The following is an 8,681-nucleotide window of genomic DNA, read 5'->3' on the forward strand; positions in this document are numbered from 1 at the left end:
AACTTCTTAAGATTATTAACAGATGTTTTTTATGCCACAAGAGAACTGTCAAAGGAGAATGCCAAACCAAAATGAGATCTTAAGAATACATCTATGATAGTATCCACCACCAGAAAGTTTTGAAAAACATTGTGGAAATTGTCACACTGAAATACTTCAATTAACCCATAGATCTGGCTAGACTTCATGTCTTATTAGCATACAAAGAGCAATGAATCACTCACTTTTTTGGCTCTTAGTGATAGTCCCACCCATATACTTGCTTTGTGACTTTACAACAACCTACACACTAGGGCAGAAAAAGTTGATGATATAGTTATGACCACAATTATATGACATGGATGTGGGTGGGGGAGGGGGGGGGAACATTACCTGTGATTGTTTGTTCAGATAAACAAAAACGATTCTCCAATGCAAATCCCTTGCAATAAGACCTTCCTTTAGTATCCAACTATTAGTATGAGCACAGGAACAACATGAAAGCCTAATGTGTGACTTGTAATGGCAAATTTTCTTTAGAATATCACCCTTCCTTGTTCATTTCAAAAATTCACAACCCCTTCTAAAAAAAACCTTGATTGCAATACTCAACTTCACTGTCTTTTGATGCTAGTTCCCCACTAAAATTCATCACATTACTGCCTCCTCTTTCGTATGGAATCACTGTGGCATGATTGCAGCTACTATTCTTGAGTGCCTTGGCCTTCAAAGTAGTGGCCCCACGAAGGGCTGTGCGAATGAGACACAACCAGCATTGAGACAATGCTCAAGAGGGAAATCCCTTCTTTCATGGCATGCACTGCATCTTTTTCCCTTGATTGTGATGAAAAGTATAAAGCATAGCACCATCTACTTGAATGGGGTAATTGAGCACAATAAATTTGCATACATATAGCAGTTGTAGCAGTCAAGGTGATCACATCTCTAGGTGACTTCACACTGACAGGCTGAGCTAGTCACTGAAGACATTTCTGCCTGCATGCTCTTGGCTACCTCTACACACTAAGTTGCCACTAATGTTGCAGTAGATGCAACTGCCATACTTGTCTTGCTTTGGGTATCCTCGCCTGAAATCGTGGCTTTGGCAGTGGAATTTGCAGCAATAGCCACATCAACATCTACAACAGACATTGCTGCATGCACCTGTGCATTGTGCGCGAGTTGCCTCCTTCTTCCTTTCCTTCATGTCTTTCAACCATCTCTTCATGGACATTCCTCGCAATGGGGTTCTCACACCACTGAAGTTGAGATAGAGTAAAGCGTGGAAGGATGAAGCACTAGCAATATGCAAAACTACCCACATGCCTAGAATAATGCATCATCGTGCTCGGTGCCATTCCAAGCAGAAAAAGAAGTCTTCTAATCTTGATGGATACAACAAAACTTTGATGATTGGCTTCACAAGAGGACTTCAAAGCACAAGAATGTAAAGCATCATGCAAAATATTTTTGTGTGGAGTGGAAAGCTAGCTACACACAAGGACACAACAACATCTGGTGATGCAGGAAAGGCTAATCTAAAGAAGATGCTCCCATATCTAGAAGAGAGTCCTAACACCCTAGCTCAAAGATCTGTGAGGAAAAGACAAAATAGTTGGGGGGGAGAAACATATCCAATTGATTAAAAAGACACACCCTATTGCTTTGAAGGCAATTGACAGAACCAAGTTCTGGATGCATAGTTTGTTGTAGTAGAAGCCATGTCTGAACACATCACAACCACTACTTTTGTTAGAGCCAAGGAAGAGTATCTGAATTCGCACCACCTTGCTGGCTAAGAAAAATGAGAGCATGCATGAGGTGCATACTATACTGTGAGATCATCGACTTGTCTTGGAGAAAAAGGAGGGCTTCCTCTTGTAGCCTCTGCTGCACTCGTAAAGGGCAAAGGACCACTACTATGTGAATTTCATCTGGATGTAAATGGAGAGCTATTTCACCTAGGTAATCCACTATAGCTCTTTGACCCGACTGCAGAAGCCCATGTCCTCATGATCTGCATGCATACCTTTGATCCTTGACTGTCACTCTATTGGCACTCTATTGGTAGTGAAATGGTGCCACGAAGTCAATCTGTATGGGCTCCACAGTCTTTTATCAGGGGGTCAAAAAGTGGACACTAATTTTGATAAAAACTTATTTTTTTAATTTTTTTAAATTTTGAATATGACCCAAATTTTTTCTCCACCTAGGCCAAGTGTCCATCAAGCATCCTGGACACTCAAAGGGACCCACAAGACCCATTGAGGGGTCATTTACATGGTTCCAAGTTAGGTGTCAATCTATTGGCCCCCTTACCCTACACAACCCATAGCCAAATGGGCCTATTCTAGGGAGCATTTCATGTAAGACCTTGTTTTGAGCTTGAATAGGGTCTCGGGGGGCATCGCCGTCTGTTAAGTTGAGATGTAAAATATAAAACAGGAGAAAGAAATATTAATGCAAGAAAACATTGCTTTCAAAAAGAATTGGCAATAGTGAATCATGATCGAAGATGCACATTAATGATGGGAGAAAAATACCATTGTTACCATATTGGACCTCTCGATTCTTCTCTTTGGATGGCACATTCACCTAGGGAAAGCAGTGACAATTATTTACTATCATACAATTATTTGGCTGTGAATCATGGCTAGAAGCAGTGACAATCATCTTATGCATATCAAGAATATTAAAGGAGTACACAACTTTGTAGTTTGGAAAAAGCAGTGCTATAATATCTTTTTGCAGAAGAAGCAAGCAAAGCTGATTAAAGTAAAGGGAACAAAACGAGCTAATGTAGAGCAAGACGTCTGGGATGAGCTGAATGAGCTTGCACCCTTGACCATTGAGCTATCGATTTCTAATGCCTTGCTATTCCTAACATACTAATGAGTGGATTTTGGAGCTTCCATTGCTTGGCATTGGCTATCATTTACTATCATACAATTATTTGGCTGTGAATCATGGCTAGAAGCAATGACAATCATCTTATGCATATCAAGAATATTGGAGCACACAACTTTGCAGTTTGGAAAAAGCAGTGCTATAATATCTTTTTGTAGAAGAAGCAAGCAAAGCTGATTAAAGTAAAGGGAACAAAACCAGCTAATGTAGAGCAAGATGTTTGGGATGAGCTGAATGATCTTGCACCCTTGACCATTGAGCTATCGATTTCTAATGCCTTGCTATTTAACATTGAAGGGTTGGATTCTGCTTATGACATTTGGAAGCGACTAGAAGAATTGTATGCCAAGAAGAGTGTTGCAAGCAAGTCTACTGGCTGAAGAAACTCATGGATTTGTGTATGGAAGAGGGTACTACAATGTCTACTCACCTTAGTGGATTTAACTCCATTTTCAGCCAACTTGCTGCTTTGAAGTTCAATATTTATGATAAGTTCAAAGATATGTTCTTGCTTTGCACTCTACACCCAGAGAGCTGGGATACCTTCAGGATTGCTATGAAGCAATTCTAATGCTATGGTTTTGTATGCTGATGTAGAGAGTGCTCTACTCATGGAAGAAATGAATCAGCAGAACAATGCATCGAGTCAGACTTCCAGTGCTTTGCATACTAGAGGCAGATCATAACAAAAAGGCAAATCTAATAGCAAGAGACGCAATAAATCATGTGGTAAGGATGTTGAATGCCATCACTGCGACAAGAAGGATCACTTCAAACATGACTGCTATAAATGGAAGAAAGAGAAAGGGAAGGGCAAGAAGAGGGATGACAGCAAGGAAGAGAAGAAAGAGAGTCGGCCTGCTAAGAAGAGCAATGTAAAGATTGAAGAGGTGAATGTAGTCAGCCATGAGAGCGACAGTGGGAATGATGTACTCTTTGTCTCTTCATGTTTCAGTGCACATGCTTTGATACTGATATGGATGATGACATGCACACTTGGATTTCGGATTCAGGTGCCTCTTTTCATGTCACTCCTCCCCATGAGTGGTTTACAGACTATATAGGAGGTCAACATGGTGTTGTCCATCTTGGGGACAATTATGCATGTGACATTGTAGGCATTGGCAATGTGCAACCGCAGTTTCGGCATAGATCTATCTTCACTCTTCAGAATGTAAGGCATGTACCGCAGCTCAAGAAGAGCTTGATTAGTACTGGACAGCCAGATGACGATGGATTTCATACCACCTTTGGCGATGGGAAATGAAAGATCTGCAGAGGATCTAGGGTTATTGCTAGAGGCTCAAAGAGCAATACTTTGTATCCTCTCCATGTATCTAGTGTGCATGACCATGTTGTTGCCATGATGAAGCAGCCAAGTGTTTTCTTGTGGCATGGCTAGTTGGGACACATGAGTCAAACAGGAATGAAAGTACTTTCTCGTTTGGGTTACTTGCCTTGTCTTTGTTATGCTAATTTTGAGCACCGTGATAATTCTGTTTATGGTAAGCATGCGCAGACATCTCATAAAAAGTCTCTTTCATCGAGATCTTTGCCTCTAGAGTTAGTACATTCCTATGTATGTCAAATGCCAGGGTTGTCTCTAGGAGGAAAGAAATACTTTGTCACATTTGTCGATGATTCTACTTGGAAGGTATGGGTTTACCCTATTCGTAGCAAGGCTGAAGTGCTTGACAAGTTTTAGAAATCCTTGGCATTGGTTGAGAACCAGACTAGTAAGACACTTAAGTGTCTTTGCTCTAACAATGGTGGGGAGTAGGTATCCAAAGCCTTTCAAGCATTTTGTGACAGCAAATGTAGAACCTTCAATGCATAGGTCAACCTGGCCTTCAAGGCAGCCAAATAGGTTTGTTCCTGGTGCATAGTATGCTGCAGATTATATCATGGTCACTAACTGTGGTGAGTTGTCATGCTTCAAGGAAGAAATGAGTAGACCAGACAACAAGAAGTGGGTCAAGGCCATGCTGTCGAAAATGGAATCACTTGAATGGTACTTGGGACTTGGTGCAACTGCCTAAAGGGTAGAAAAATCTTCCATGCAAGTGGGTTCACAAGATGAAGGTCACTTCTGGTTCTTCGCCAAGTACAAAGCACGGTTAGTTGTGTTGCAAAGGTTTACAAGCATGAACATGGAATTGACTTTGATGAGATCTTCTCTCCCATAGTCAAGATGACTACTCTAAGAACCATTTTGGGCTTGGTTGCAACTGAAGATATGGAGCTTATATAGATGGATGTAAAGACTGCATTCATACATGGTAATCTACATGAGAATATATATATGCAATAGCCTGAAGGTTTTGTTGGTAAAGGCAAATAGACAATGGTCTGTAAAGTGAAATGGAGATTGTATGGGTTGAAACAAGCACCGAGCGAATGGTATCATAAGTTTGATACTTCCATGCAGTCTCAAGGCTTTCAGAGAAGTCAAGTTGATCATTGCTTGTACATCAAGAAGGTAGCAGATGGCAGCCTGATTATCTTGGTTTTGTATGTTGATGACATGCTGATTGTTGGCAGGGATACTCATGCCTTGGATTTATTGAAGCAAAGAATTAACGGTAGCTTTGACATGAGGATCTTGGTGATACCAATCACATTCTTAGGATGTGGATACTCAGAGATAGATCGAAGGGGTTATTCTATCTTTCTCAATAGGAGTATGTATCCAAGATTTTGTAGCATTTCAATATGGAGGGGGAGGGAAAGCAATCAGAGTTCCATTGCCTCCATATGTGAAACTCAGTGCAGAGGATAGCCCTACATTTGATGATGAGAAGGCTGAAATGGCCATGATTCCATATGATTTAGCGGTTGGTAGTTTGATGTATGCTATGCTTGCTACACGTCCAAACATTGCCTTTGCAGTGGGAGTGGTTAGCAGGTACATGGGAAACCCTGGCAAGAAGCATTGAGAAGCACTGAAAGATATTATGAGATACCTCAAGGGCACAAAGGATTTGTGCATCTGCTTTGGTAAGCAGAAGACATCTACCGTTGGCTTTATAGATGCAGACTATGCTGGACATGAGGACTGCAGGAAGTCCACTATAGGGTATGTGTTTAACTTCACAAGGGGATCTGTCTCTTGGATATCCAGGCTGCACAACTGTGTTGCATTGTCTACCTCCTACGCATCCTTTGCATGAGCCACTGATGTTAGAACCGCCTGTCAAAGTACGAGTAGCCACAATCATTGAAATCGACGATGAGGATGCGGAAGCTGTAGAGCCCGCATACCTCCTTATCACGATCACTGCCAATCAAACATGCGCTTTTAATGCCCTAATCGACGAGGGAGCAGACTTCAATGTCTTAACTCACGATCATTGGACCCAACTTGGCAAACCACGACTTCAACTCACCACTGCCAAATTAAGCCCATATGGGACCCACTCATACGCACTTTTGGGCAAGTGCAGAGCCGCCGTCTCTATCGAGTCTGTGACTATACCATTGATTTTTTACATGTTGCCAGACACTAAAGACATGAGCACGGAGTCGCTGCTGGGGCTAACTTTCAAAAAGCAGGCTCATTGCAATGTTGATTAGGAGTCGCAGTGCATCCATCTCACAATAGGCAACGTTCACATTGTTACAACTTTCAGCAAGGGCTGCGTGACCTCATCCTAGGCCACAAAGCCACCGATAGAAACATATGTAGTCAAGTCTAAGGAGGGGGTAGTGTGCGGCCACCACTCCCTGAATTTCATAAACTGCAACCCATAGCAGCCAAAGCTAAGGCCCAACAACCTCGCCTTCAATGGATGCCTAAACAGCCGCAACAGTCGCCTAGGAGTCAACGCTTCTACCCTCATAAGACCAGAAACTCTAAACCTAGGAGGCCCAGACACAGTTACAGGAATAGACGCGTGATCAGTCAAAGATGGGTCCCCAAAGCCCTCTTGCATGCACAAGGCTACTATGAGGGCAATGTTTGGATATGGATACCTAAGGCCCACATGGCCAAAGGCACCACTCGTACGCCAGCCTCAAGCTTGATCATCCCAAAAACCGTAAAACCTCAAAACCACAAGCCGCAGAGCTTCCCTGACCCGCAACCATCAAGTTCATCCACATGTGAACCCAAGAGAGTTGCCCAAGCCTATCGATCCAAGCGATAGCTCGTCACAAGAGTCATCACCTGCCAAAGTCGATCCGACTTCCCAAATCCATCTTGAAAGCAGCAGGCCGTCACTCGAGGCTGCTGATAACCCCGCCATAGTCCCAACGACCCAATCACAAGCTCAAGAACACTCACAACTACAACTTTTCGTTGCCAAAGGCTCAAGTCCTACCAAACCCCAACCACCCGCGCAGGCCTTAGACCCTCTTACGAGAGGAAATCCTTCTTCATACTAGCAGCTGATTTAGCTGAAGAAACAGGGGATGACATGGTGGATTTCATTAAGTGACTGGACGCCACTTTTGTGTCACTAGCTCTACCTACGATCGCCTGGACTTAGGCCTATTGGACGAATCCTTCGCAACCAAAGTTCAAACGATGCCTTGTTCTTGGGAAACGTTTGAATTCGTGTTCGCAAAAGCCGCTACCTCCACTGCTGAATTGCTCAGCAGTGAGATCTCCAAAGAGCAAGCAATCAAACAACGCCTCATTACATCGTATGATCAGCGAACCACTTCTGCCATCACTGACCAAGAAGTTACAGAGCTGTCAAGACTTGCTGAGATGGAATCCCAGTTCTTAAAGCATTGGTACACTCTTAGGTTGCAATGGGAAGTTGAAGGATGCCGGATAATGACCAACACTGAGCAGCGCCGCGCTATCAAAATAGCAGAGTACGACCCCACTTACGTTGCGTCAACCTCGTATAGAGTGTTAACCACTCTTCGTGGTCGACCCATGGAAGAGCACATCAAAGGACACCCTTACCTCGATCACTTGTTGACTGAGGAAGAGTTACACATTGCTAGCCATGTCAACTCTGGTGACTTCCTAATAGATGTTCTCACATACATCACGTATGTGGGGATTTGGCCCTTTGATCTGGACCGTGAAGCTCATTTGGAATACAATCCCAAATTCTATACTTGGCTCCTTCACAAGTAACCCCTACACCTCCATGCTGAAAGCCCTTAACCTTCTAACCCTAAATCCTAGGAAGGATTCTTCTCAAGCTGGAAGGGGAGGGGGTAAGGTGAATCAAATCAGAATTAGTAAATCAAATCAAAGTCAGTGAAACACATAGACATATATTATGAAAAATGGATGGGGTAGGAAAAGGGCATGAAAATTTTGAAGTAAAGGGCAAAAATTCAAAGTCTAAAAAGGAGAATCTACATTGGATCTTAATGAATTCATTCAAAAGCATAGAGTTTTTCTTTTTTAGCAAATTATTATGTCGCAAGCACTAATGAAAATTATGGTTTATGACATGAACAAAAGATGTCGCAGCAAGACCGTGCCCACCGACTCCCGTTCACAGACGAGGAAAGAGAGCAATATCGCATCTACCTAGAAAACCGCGCCTTCAGCCAGCTTAAGTTTCGAACCATCCGCAACATAGAAGTTGTGGTGGCTAGGGAGGAAGCAGCTAAGAGGGTGGTCGAGCAATGTAACCTCACCAAGTACCTTGAAAAATTCTCACAGGAGCCGGACCATCTGAAGTGTGTGGAGTTCCTTAGATCATACGACCTAGACCAAGAATGTGGCATAGTGACGGTGGGTAGAGGAGAAAGTGCCAAGCAGGTGCAGGTTCGTCTAGATCCAGCCTTGGTGGAGAAGGCATTGGGATTGGAGCCAAAGACGGAGA

General features: G+C 43.0%; 1 pseudogene; it reads right to left on the minus strand.

Annotated features, from left to right (window-relative positions):
- Positions 1-216: 216 nt before the first annotated feature.
- LOC148039770 (VAN3-binding protein-like) lies at positions 217-2,387 on the minus strand (annotated as a pseudogene).
- Positions 2,388-8,681: the final 6,294 nt, after the last annotated feature.

The sequence above is a fragment of the Lygodium microphyllum genome, chromosome 2 (assembly GCF_053477565.2).
Source record: "Lygodium microphyllum isolate KBCC chromosome 2, Lygodium_microphyllum_v1.1.10, whole genome shotgun sequence".
Taxonomy (NCBI): Eukaryota; Viridiplantae; Streptophyta; class Polypodiopsida; order Schizaeales; family Lygodiaceae; genus Lygodium; species Lygodium microphyllum.